The following is a 13,103-nucleotide window of genomic DNA, read 5'->3' as shown; positions in this document are numbered from 1 at the left end:
AACGTCAGCTGAAACACACAAGCCACTGGGTTTTAAGCTTTTCCATCCCCTGGGCCCCAGCCATCGTATGAAAATAGTGCAGACAGCGGTTTAGCCAGCCTGAATAGATGGTTCCTTAGAAAATTCCCTGACGGTCCAGTGGTTAGGCCTCCGAGCTTTCACTGCTGAGGGCTTGGGTTTGGTCGGGGAACTAAGATCCCACAAGCCGCGTGTCTTGGCCGAAAAAAAAAAAAAAAGTTCCTTAATGTTCACATTAGATTCATTTACTTTTTATTTCAAATTTTATTTATTTTAACATCTGCTCTGGTCACAGCAGATATGAGAGAAACCTCTGCAGAGTCGTTTTACTGTCACATTTATTAGATTTTCATATTTTTTTCATTCTGCTTTTGAAAGGAATTGTTCTTTTAAGACTTTTGTGAAAGAGAAGCTTTCTTATGTGTGGCCAACCTGAATTAAGGAGGAAGACAATTTACTATAGATCTCTTGCAGAAAAGGAGTCATCTTAAAACATGTCAGCACAGATATTTATGCAAATCAATATGCCTTAGTAAAGAACTTTAAGGAGATGTCCACATTTTGAGACAGTGAGGATTTCATTGCTTGAAGCCAGCCAGCCAGCTGTTGACTGGAGTTTGTAGGGTTTTTTTGAGGGAGGGGGGTACAAATCAGGTGAAGAGCTTACATATTTTTATCTGGTTTTGCAGAGCAAAGTTTATTTCTGTGTGCACTGAAGAAAGAGGAATTTCTACAGACACACTCTCTGTTTTGCCAACCAGCCCCTCCCTTCATTCTGACTACCACTTTTATGCAAAGGATTTGCCATTTCCAACTGCCTGCTTTACATCTCCACCTGGGTATCCTGCAGGCATCCCAACTCAACATGTCCAAGACTGAACTCCTGGTGGCCTTCCTCATGCCTGCTCATCCTGCTGATTCCCCTATTTCTGTTACCAGCATCATTGACTTCCCAGTCAACTCTGCTTGAAACCTCAGAATGACCTTTGATCCTTCCTGGTGTCTCCTCTCACCTGACCAATTGTCAAGTCCCACAGACACTCCTTGCACAATATTTATCCCATACTCCCCTCCCATCCGTTCCCAAAGCTGCCATACTGGCTCAGTTCTTATTTCCACACTTCTTACCTCAACTATCAAGATCTTCCCACCTCCAGTGCTCATCCTATATTTTGCCTTGCCCCAGGCCAATCTTCCTAACGAATAATATGCTTGTTAGGATTAGGTTGGGCTTCCATCCAGCAGGAAAAAAAAAAAAAAAAAAGGCGCAATGCCTTCTCCCTTTGAGAACACTTCTTAAAAGTTGCACACACTATTTCCTTTATATTTCATTCACCAGAATTCAGTCACATGACCACACCTAGCTCCAAGAGAAGTTAGGAAAGCTAATCTTAATTTGCACAGGCATAAACCCGGTTAGAAACTGGGGCTTCTGTTACCACAGAAGTAGGAAAGAATGATATTGGAGGACAACTCCTTCAGATCACTTTTTAAAATTTATTTATTTATTTATTTATTTATTTTTGGCTGCTTTGGGTCTTTGTTGATTGGCTCGGGCTCCTCTTTGTTGTGGTGCGCGGGCGTCTCATTGTGGTGACTTCTCTTGTTGTGGAGCACGGGCTGTAGGTGCATGGGCTTCAGTAGTTGTGGCTCGCAGCCTTTAGTAGTTGTGCCTCATGGGCTCTAGAGCGCAGGCTCAGTAGTTGTGGCGCACGGGCTTAGTTGCTCTGCGGCGTGTGGGATCTTCCAGGACCAGGGCTCGAACCTGTGTCCCCTGCATTGGCAAGCGGATTCTCAACCACTGTGCCACCAGGGAAGCCCCAGATTACTTCTTGTTCAAAAGTTCTCAGGGTTCCCACTGAACTAAGAATATGCTCTTCAACCTGGCATTCAAGATTTACCATGATCAGCTCACTCTCCAGCCTTGTGCCATCTATACATGCAACAAAAATGAGACTGTGCTGCTTCCACATTTTCTGGCCTCTGCATCCAGTTCCAGTTCAGATACCACTTCTCTCCCAAAGCCTTTCTTAAACGCCTCTTTGCTCTAACTCTGCCTGCTGCCCATAGCTTGTTGGGCTGGTCCCACGCACTTCACAGCTGCGTTAATAGTTAACCCTCAACTGGGAGGAGGGAACTCCCTGCACTGTTGGCACTTTCATTGGCTATAAGTATGGTGCTGAATGGGAGAGCAGTGTTTGGAGGTGCCTTATGCCATGCCAGATGCAGCTGTCATTGAATTAGCAAAACCTCTCCTAAAGGAGGAGCTGGTCTCTTGGGACTTCTTTCAGGGACTGGCTGCCCTGTAGCAGTTCCGCCTACATAAGAGGCAAACCAAGAAACAGGTGTCTGCTCCTGGCCTCCCCAACAGCTGGTAAAGAGTTTCATTTTCTGCCTTCTTTTTCTCTCCTTTCTTTTTTTTAATCCCTCTCCTTTTGTTCTTCTATTACCTTTTCTTTGTCTTTTCATAATTTTACATGCCTCCTGCTTGTAGGGATTTAGTATCAATAAATCATATACATTGATAAATAAATAATATTTATATTATTAATAGAAACATTATTTATAACATAATAAATAAAATAAATAATTATTGATTCCTGTATTTAGACACCTTCCCCCATTACACTCACAAGTGTTCTCTCTGGGTTCTAGATGTATAAGTACCAAATTACAGAAATACCTTAAAACTGGGCCAGTCTGACACCACTCACTATCACCACCACCATCATCTGATGCTTGAACCTCTCAATAGGTTGCAGTACTGTTCAGCAAGTATCTCCTTTCTTCTTCCTCTCATTTGGATGGGAGTGTACTTACCCCTTTGACTTTGAGCTTGATCATGTGACCTACCTGGCCAATAATTAAGCAGAGGAGTAAAATGTTTTTGCAGAGTTGCACTTGGACTCCTGAATACCCATCACCCAGCGTGCCCCAGGTAGATGCTCCACCTTCATCCTGGCACCAGAACAAAGACAGAGGAGTGTGTCTCAAACCAGCCCACAGGGGTTTGCCTTGCCCAGCCCCCTCACAGCCAAAAGGAGAGCACCCCAGACAATGCACAGCCCCATGAGTCAGAAAAATAAATACTGTTGTTGAAACCCACCGAGTTTTGGAGTCATGCATTATTGTGGCAATAGCCACGTAATACAAATCATCTCTTCAACATCTATCCCAGTTATCTATTACCATAACAAACCACTCCAAATGTTGTGGCATAAAATAACAACCAGTTTCTTATGATCATGTATATACATATATATATATATATATATATATATATATTTTTTTTTTTTTTTTTTTTTTTTTTTTGCTGTATGCAGGCCTCTCACTGTTGTGGCCTCTCCCATTGCAGAGCACAGGCTCCAGACGCGCAGGCTCAGCGACCATGGCTCATGGGCCCAGCCGCTCCGCGGCACGTGGGATCTTCCCGGGCCGGGGCATGAACCCGTGTCCCCTGCATTGGCAGGCGGACTCTCAACCACTGCGCCACCAGGGAAGCCCGATCATATATATTTTTAAAATTTATTTATTTATTATTTTCTGGGTGCGTTGGGTCTTCGTTGCTGTGTGCGGGCTTTCTCTAGTTGCGGTGAGCGGGGGCTACTCATCATTGCAGTGCGCGGGCTTCTCGTTGCAGTGGCTTCTCTTGTTGCAGAGCACGGGCTCTAGGCGCGCGCGCTTCAGTAGTTGTGGCTCGCGGCCTCTAGAGCGCAGGCTCAGTAGTTGGGGCGCATGGGCTTAGTTGCTCTGCAGCATGTGGGATGTTCCTGGACCAGGGCTTGAACCCATGTCCCCTGCATTGGCAGGTGGATTCCTAACCTCTGTGCCACGAGGGAGGCCCTACGATCATAATTTTGTAGGCCAGAAATTCAGAGAGAACACAGCAGAGGTCCTCATCTCTGCTGCACGCTGACTGCAGCCCCAGCTGGGGTGGCTTGATGCCTGGAGATGCCTGGGATGGCTCAACTGGGGCCATATGCCTGTGGCCTCAGCTCTGGCTATTCACTGGGATCCTTGGTTCTTTTACACATTGCATTTACTGAGGCTGGACTGTCCAAAATGACTCTTTCATTCACACTCCTGGCACCTAGGCTAGTGTGGTTAGAACAGCTGGGACTGTCTGGGTATCTCATTCATCGTGAAGAAGGATCAGTTTCCCTCATTAAAGCAATGATATGGATTTTTTACTTACACGGTGATAAGAATGGTGTTTTTCCTACCTTGTCAAAGTGACTGTTTATCACTCCCAATATACTCGTGTATCGATGAATATTATACATGAAACCGAGCAGGACCCTGTGAGGCTCCTGGGCACAAAAGCCTTTCTTTGTCCCCCATTTCTTGCCAAGGGGCAGGTTTAAACAGTTGTTAATTAGGGAAGGGAGGGGATGTGGAGACAAGGGAAGAATAGTCAAGAAACTGAAGAGTAGCCTTGGGGCAGGGTCCTGGTTCCGCCTCAAGGGATACACATAACAATATCTTTGAGCTGCTTTACAGATACTGAAACCTCCACCAGGTGGGAAAAGTTAACAGTATGTTTCCCACAAGCAGGTAGACCCCAGAACGGTTGGAAACAGAAGGTTGATGTTGCTGACTCCCACTTACCTCACCACCAACCAATCAGAAAAATGCCCACGAGGTGATCATGCCCTCTTTGAGCCATTACTATAAAACTCCTCACTACCCCCTCCAGGTCAGGACTGACTCACAGTTTTGAGGGCATTAGCCTGCTGCGGCCCCCTTTGCCTGGCGAAGTAACAAACCTATTCTTTTCTACTTCACCCAAAACTCTGTCTCCAAGATTTAACTCAGTGTCGGGGTAAACAGGCTGGAATCAGCATCATATACACATGCTGGCTTCTTCTGGTAAAGAGATTATCTCTGTTCTAACTTTATATCTGATGACAGTTTCATATTTTCCACATTATTTCACTAGAATTGCTAGTGGCATCAAGCATCTGGCAGGAATTATTTTCTGCCAATGAATGGGCTCAAAAAGGAAAACTGTATCCTTCATCACAGGCAAATTTGGATTCTAGAGTGCTTCTTTACCTTTACTAAGAGACACCAGATATTTTAACTAACGACTATATTAAAAAGGTTAAACTTCAGCTTAACTCTTTCCATGTCAGCAAAACACAGCTCTGCAGAAAATGCAATGTGATTTTCAAAAAAAGAATATTTGCTTTTCACATAGATCAGATTACCTAGCAAACAGAGCAAGCAAGGTGAAAATCCAAAATAATAAACAGGTTCTTTTTCTCCCATGATGGACAACTTAGTTCAAAGTGGCATACTGGAATCAAAGTGTGGGTGACTTTACAATCTGTAATCCTCTGGACTCCCCTCCATATCATCTCTACCCACCAAAAATAAAAAATAAAAAAGAGGCCATAAAGATGTCACCAGAACCGAAAGGTCAGGCACAGACTCAGATAAACAATTTGAGTCAACACTAAAAGGGAATTTGGCCAGAGTGGGAGTAAAAGGCAGGGTGAGGCAGAAATAAGATGCCTGTTTCTATGGTTTTAGAGAAAAGCTAAGGCTCTGTGAAGGACATTTTCTACTGAGACAATTGGTCAAATAGGAGCATTGAAAGAGATGAGTTAAAAGACGGGAAGAAAAGTTCTTTTGCTGTCTGTTTTGTGGGCAAGGGTTCTAAGCATAGAGGTTTATTTCAATGACACAACCAGAGGTTTACTGAGTTGCTTATTAAGAGTAAACCACCCTGAAAGGCCCTTAGAATGAAATACAAAAAAAAGGGAGTATGGACTACTTAGGGAGCTGACTAAAATGCATATTCCTGAGCCCAGAGGAGGGCCTAGAAATCTGCATTTCAACAAGCCAATCCTTCCCTCCCACATTCCCCTACCCCCACCCCAGATTATTCAGTTCAAAAGTATTTATAAGGTCATTGAATTAACAGAATTTGGAATTAAAGAGAAGTCCAAGATATAGTCTAGGGCTGGGCCTTCAAAACCTGCCACTCAAGTTCTTCTGAGTATAAGGTTAAGGGGTAAGAAGCAGGTGGGATTAGAGGGGAGGGGCAATGGTTAGGGTACAATTAGAATGAGTTATAGTTCTCCCAGCAATTTCTTACTCCTGGCACAAGAATTCACTGAAATCTGTTTGGGAAAACAGCCATAGACGGGTGAAAAGATAATTAACCTTCCAGGTAGAATTCAGTGATCCCCAAACGTGACTCTCATCAGAATCATCAGAAAGAGTTTTAGGGCTTCCCCGGTGGCGCAGTGGTTGAGAGTCCACCTGCCGATGCAGGGGACACGGGTTCGTGCCCCGGTCCGGGAAGATCCCACATGCCGCAGAGCAGCTGGGCCCATGAGCCATGGCCGCTGAGCCTGCACGTCCGGAGCCTGTGCTCCGCAACAGGAGAGGCCACAACAGTGAGAGGCCTGCGTACCGCCAAAAAAAAAAAAAAAAAAAAAAAAAAAAAAATTTTTAAAGGAGAGATTCTGGGCTCCAACCCTGGAAATTCTGTTTTTGTAGCTCTAGGGTAAGACCCAGGCATCTATTTTTTATTCTTCCTGTTAATAGATTAATGAGATATAACAACTAAATGCAGTGGGATCTGGATTAAAAGATAATTTTCAGACAGTTAGGCAAATTTCATGTCAACTGTATGTTAAACTTAACGTTGAGTTTGTCAGGTGTGACGACAGTGTTCTTAGTACTAGGACAATGGCCTCATTCTTGGGAAAGGATAGAGAATTATTTAGGGGTGAAGCGCCATGGTGCCTGCACACCACTCTTGGATGGCTTGGTAGAGGGGAAACGTGTATATAAAGAGAGAATGTATCGATAGTATGGGAGGCAAGAGGTTAATAGCTGGTAAAACTAGGTGAGGAGCGTATGGATGCTCACTGTTTTGTTCCTGAAACTTTTCTGTAGGCTCAAATTTTTTTCAAATTTACGAAACGTTAATTTTTTTTTTTTTTTGCAAGAGAGAATAAACAACGGAAAGGAAAGCCTCCATCCTTCACTTTGTTGCACAACAGATTGAGCAACCTTAGCAGGAAGGCATGGGTTACAGGGGCTTGGAGCAGAGAGGTCACTGTGGGCTAGCACTGTGGTTCTCCACTCATTCTCTGCTGCCACATACATAACAAATGATCCTTATACGCAATGCCCACAGCCACAGGTGCACCTCGGCTTAGATGTAGTTCCTGGCTACCAACCTGTAACACAACAGATTTTCCTACTTAAGAAAGAATGCAAGTAAGTGATATTATCCTAGGGATAATTTTGAATTACTCAAATTTATTTTAAAAATAATGTCTGAACTTCTCTACTTTTGTGTGGAAGGTGTTTGAAAATTCAATAAATCGCTCTGAAGTACAAATAAAATGTAGGTTATTTGCTATCTATAACTGATCTAATCTTTGTCCTGGGCAGTCACAGCATTGGGTCATTGCGGGGAGGAGAAGATGGCTTTAACTTGACAATGAATGTAATGGAAATCTTATCCAGTTTAAATAGCCTTGTGTGGATAACTCAGAGTCCTTTGGTAAATACTCAGAAATTTCAGGCTTCCTTTCTACCAGTAAGTGACTCTACAATGATGTGATTATTTTAATAGGGGTTACAATTTTTTAAAAAAACTGAAGAGTGGTACTTCATTAATAAGAAAAATGGGGCTTCCCTGGTGGCGCAGTGGTTGAGAATCTGCCTGCCAATGCAGGGGACACGGTTTCGAGCCCTGGTCTGGGAAGATCCCACATGCCGCAGAGCAACTAGGCCCATGAGCCACAACTACTGAGCCTGCGCATCTGGAGCCTGTGCTCCGCAACAAGAGAGGCCGCGACAGTGAGAGGCCCGCGCACCGTGAGGAAGAGTGGCCCCCGCTTGCCACAACTAGAGAAAGCCCTCGCACAGAAACAAAGACCCAACACAGCAAAAATAAATAAATAAATTTTTAAAAAAATAAGAAAAATGCATGGACAGTGTGGTAGATTACAAAAATAGTCCCATTCTTCACCTCTCCTTGTATCCTGACCCTTTGTCATGTTACTTTTCAGGGTCATACAACTCTATCTGGGCTCAACTATATGATTTTCTTTAACCAATGGGTATAGCTGACCCTAGGCAAGCACAAATTTGAAATAGGTTTATACATTGGGCTTTTCTCTTGTGCCTGCGCCCTTGCCATCAGAACACACCTGGGCTAGCCTGCTGGAGGATGAGAGATGTGTGGAGTCCAGCTGAGTCCCCAGTCATCATAGGGGAGGTTATCCTAGATCAACTACCAGCCCATCAACCCCGGATATGGAGCAAGCCCAGCCAAGATCAGCAGAGCTGTCTAGTCAGCAGCCCCCAACCCTGCCCCCAGAAACACAAACAATAAACTCCTACTGTTGTGTGCCATGGGGGTTTTGTGGTTCTTTGTTACTATGTTACTCCAAGTCCTCTAAGAAGCATATGCCAAGCTAGGAGAAAATGTACAAGGATTTTACTGTGGAGACACTTCTGAGAGAAAATAGAGAGGGAGCAGAACTAGCAGAGCTGTCAGAGGGCAATGCAAGTCCGACCCCAAGTGAAGCAAAGAGGGAAGGAAGGTTGGGTGGAAACATCCTAGCCTGTCGTGCAGCCAAGAAAGGTCAGCAAGGCTACCAGGGAACCTCAAGGCAAAGTCAGCTGTCAGAGGAGTCTCAAGCCTTCCAGAACAGGTTGGCCTTAGTATTCCAATGTGCCCAGCCATTGGCTGGAGAAACCTGTGGGACGCATGGCCTTGGCATAAACTTGGCAGTGGATTTCAGAGCACACTAATTGGCCAAATAGCCCAATAAGTCTGCAAGGTTTTTTTCCTCATGCTTGCCACGGTTACACAGCTTTATTGGTTAAGACTTTAATAGAGACACAGAGACTCTAGTTACTTATAGAGCAGCAGTTTTTTTTTTTTAACATCTTTATTGGAGTATAATTGCTTTACAATGGTGTGTTAGTTTCTGCTGTATAACAAAGTGAATCAGCTATACGTATACATATATCCCCATATCCTCTCCCTCTTGCGTCTCCCTCCCACCCTCCCTATCCCACCCCTCTAGGTGATCACAAAGCACGGAACTGATCTCCCTGTGCTATGTGGCTGCTTCCCACTAGGTATTTTACATTTGGTAGTGTATATATGTCCATGCCACTCTCTCACTTTGTCCCAGCTCACCCTTCCCCCTCCCCGTGTCCTCAAGTCCATTCTCTATGTCTGTGTCTTTATTCCTGTCCTGCCCCTCGGTTCTTCAGAACATTTTTTTTTTTTAAGATTCCATATATATGTGTCAGCATACGGTATTTGTTTTACTCTTTCTGACTTCACTCTGTATGACAGTCTCTAGGTCCATCCACCTCACTAAAAATAACTCAATTTCGTTTCTTTTTATGGCTGAGTAATATTCCATTGTATACGTGAGCCACATCTTCATTATCCATTCATCTGTCAATGGACACCTAAGTTAGAGCAGCAGTTCTTAATATGTGTGGTGCTGCCTCCTAGAGGACATTTAGGAAATGTCTAGGGGCCTTCCTTGACTGTCCTCTTGACTGAGCAGGTACTACTGGCATTTAGTGGCATGGGCTGAAGATGCTAGATGTCTTGCAAATCACTGGACCATCCTGCATGACAAATCATCCCGTGTGTTCTTCACTGATTTCAATGCCCTATATGGGGAATAATCTGTTTAAAATGATCTGAGCCGGGGCTTCCCTGGTGGCGCAGTGGTTGAGAATCCGCCTGCCAATGCAGGGGACACAGGTTCGAGCCCTGGTCCGGGAAGATCCCACGTGCCACGGAGCAACTGGGCCCGTGCACCACAACTGCTGAGCCTGCGCTCGAGAGCCCACGAGCCACAACTGCTGGGGCCCGCGCGCCTGGAGCCCGTACTCTGCAACGGGAGAGGCCACCGCAGTGAGAAGCCCGCACGCTGCAACAAAGAGAAGCCCCCGCTCGCTGCAACTAGAGAAAGCCCATGTGCAGCAACAAAGACCCAATGCGGCCAAAAATAAATAAAATAAATTAACCCCCCCAAAAAAATGAATAAAAGGAAAAATATTTTTTAAAAAAACGATCTGAGCCAAGAACCTAATTCTGTTTTACACAGAAACATAAAGTATTCTTTGTCCAACATAAATATGCACTGCCTTTCTAAGATTACAATTGCCATGACATTGAAAAAAGTTGCTTTGTTTCAAACTTTACTGTGTTGGTTACCCATATTACGAAATCATGCCACCAAGCAACGCTACTTGTGGTATTCAAATCTCCAATGCCATGCTCCTGAGACATTGAATGTTCGTGGCTGTGTCCACCGCAAGCAGCGTGCAAACATATGACTATTTTGTTATGTGCTCTGTGTGATTGTTCTCTGGTATTTACTCACAATGAAATAGATACTTTATTATATTGATTTTCCTGAAATTACATGGTAGACAGGCTATATTACTTATGAACGTCACTTTAGAATGAGAGAAAGTGCTAGGTCTGACATGTTAAGAGCCACTCCTATAGAATGAGGGTCTATAAAAAGATTACAAAAGAGGAGGGAAACGTACACCCATGTTCATAGCAGCATTACTCACTATAGCCAAAAAGGAGGAAGCGACCAATGTCCATTGGCAAATGAATGGATAAACAAAATGGTGTGGGTGTGTATACATACATATATATAACAGAATATTAAAAAGCCTTAAAAAGGAAGGAAATTCTGACCTGTGCTATGACACGGATGAAGGCTGAAGACATTATGCTAAGTGAAATAAGCCAGTCACAAAAGGACAAATATTGTATGAGGCACCTAGAGTAGGCAAACTTGGAGAGACAGAAAGTAGAAGGGTGGTTGCCAGGGGCTGGGAGGAGGGGGGATTGTGAATTATTGTTTAGAGAGTACAGAGTTTCAGTTTTGTTTTTTTTTGTTTGTTTGTTTTTTGCGGTACGCGGGCCTCTCTGTTGTGGCCTCTCCCATTGCGGAGCACAGGCTCCGGACGCGCAGGCTCAGCAGCCATGGCTCACGGGCCTAGCCGCTCGGCGGCATGTGGGATCTTCCCAGACCGGGGCACGAACCCGTGTCCCCTGCATCGGCAGGCAGACTCTCAACCACTGCGCCACCAGGGAAGCCCCAGAGTTTCAGTTTTGCAAGATGAAAAGAGTTCTGGAGATTGGTTGCACAACAGTGCGAATATACCTAACATTATTGAAGTGTACACTTAAAAATGGTTAAGATGGTAAATTTTATTTTATTTATTTATTTTTAAAATTAATTAATTAATTTAATTTATTTATTTTGGCTGCGCCGGGTCTTAGTTGCGGCATGTGGGCTCTTAGTTGCGTCATGCGTGCGGGATCTAGTTCTCCCACCAGGGTTAGAACCTGGGGCCCCTGCATTGGGAGCATGGAGTCTTACCCACTGGACCACCAGGGAAGTCCCAAGATGGTAAATTTTATATTATGTACATTTTATCACAATAAAAGAGAGAGAGAGAGAGAGAGAGAGAGAGAGAGAGAGAGAGAGGAAGGGAATGTAATTCTAGCCTAGGTCAGACTGAGTAAAATATAAATGGATACTAGTAAGTAATAGTGTCCATTAATGTTATATTGATATTTAAGTACATAGGTTTATATGACAGTGTGTACGTATATATTTGATATATTAAAATTGATAAGAAATGATATGAAATTTGGAGAAACTAGTAACTCAGGAAATATTTTATACCAAAACAAGACCATTTTTTTAGAAAAGAGGACTTAAAGAAGTTGGAGTTTACACAGATATAGAAAACAAACTTATGGTTACCAAAGGGGAAAGGGGTGAGTGGGAGGGATAAATTAGGAGCTTGGGATTAACAGATACACATTACTATATATAAAATAGATAATAGCACAAAGAACTATATTCAATATCTTGTAATAAAGCATAACGTAAAAGAATATGAAAAAGAATATATCTGAATCACTTTGCTATACGCCAGAAACTAACACAACACTGTAAATCAACTATAATTCAATTTAAAAAAAAAGAAGTTGGAGTTTAATTGGAAGGTCCGTGTGACCTCATGACCTTTGTGCTGGTTATCCACTATTGTGCCCCAGTCCAGGCCACCATCCTCTCTGTGATGTTCAGGCTGAGCCACACTTCCCAGTTTCCCTGGCCAACCAGCTTCCTGTGGTTCTGGTGGGGACAGGGAAGGTGGAAGAAAGGAAAAGAACACACAACACCAAATACCAAAACAACCCCAAAACAACGCCAAAACAACGCCACAACTAGAGAAGAGAAAACCCGCACGCCACAACTAGAGAGAAGGCCGTGCACTGCAATGAAAAGCCTGCGTGCCACAACAAATAATCCCACATGCCGCAACGAAGATCCTGCGTGCTGCAACAAAAGACCCAATGCAGCCAAATAAATAAATAAATATTTTAAAAAAAGAAAAGACTGTTAAGAATGCGCTAGAATAGAAGAGGCGAGACCTGTTGGGAGGCTGTTGTAATTATCCAAGTTGAGAGGTGATGGTGACTTAGGTCAGGGTGGTGGCACAGGAGGTGATGAGAAATGGTTCAGTTCTGAATATACTTTGAAGGTAGGGCCGAAGGTGTTTGCTAATGAATTGGGACATAGGATGTGAGAGAAAGAGAAGAGACAAGGATAGCTCTGAGGTTTCTGGCCTAAGCAACTAGAAGGACGGAACTGACCTCCCACTGAGGTGGGGAACGCTGAGTGCAGCACGGTTTTTAGGGGGGAAGTTAAGAAATTCAGTTGTGGGCTTATTAGGCTTGAAATATCTGTCTCGACATCCCAGTGGAGCTGTTGAGTCAGTATCTGGAATCTGTGTCTGGCATTCAGGAGAGAGGTGTGGGCTGATAAATATTAGGATGGGCAAGGCTAGGCTGCAGTAACAAAACTCCAAAATCTCACTGGATCAACTCAGCAAAAGTTGATGTCTTATGTGTAGGGCTCTGCCCCATGTCATTTTCACTCTGAAAGTCAGACTGACAGAGGGTCTACTTCCTCTTGCTGTGGCAAGAGGAAGAAAAGAGCTGCAGAGTCTCACACCAGCAATGAAATGCTTCTGCCTTGAAG

General features: G+C 43.9%; 1 protein-coding gene across 1 annotated transcript in view; it reads right to left on the bottom strand.

Moving 5' to 3' along the window:
- Positions 1–2,916: 2,916 nt before the first annotated feature.
- Positions 2,917–13,103, bottom strand: part of LOC309815369 (uncharacterized protein) — a 65,453-nt gene continuing 55,266 nt past the window's right edge. Inside the window, exon 4 of the mRNA XM_082642137.1 lies at positions 2,917–2,976. The gene's annotated coding sequence lies outside the window, so the exon portion shown is untranslated. The remainder of the gene's footprint in view (positions 2,977–13,103) is intronic.

The sequence above is a fragment of the Mesoplodon mirus genome, assembly GCF_964341445.2.
Source record: "Mesoplodon mirus genome assembly, chromosome: 14".
NCBI lineage: Eukaryota > Metazoa > Chordata > Mammalia > Artiodactyla > Ziphiidae > Mesoplodon > Mesoplodon mirus.
The sequence above is the reverse complement of the archived record's forward strand: the minus strand, read 5'-3'. Positions and strand labels throughout refer to the sequence as shown.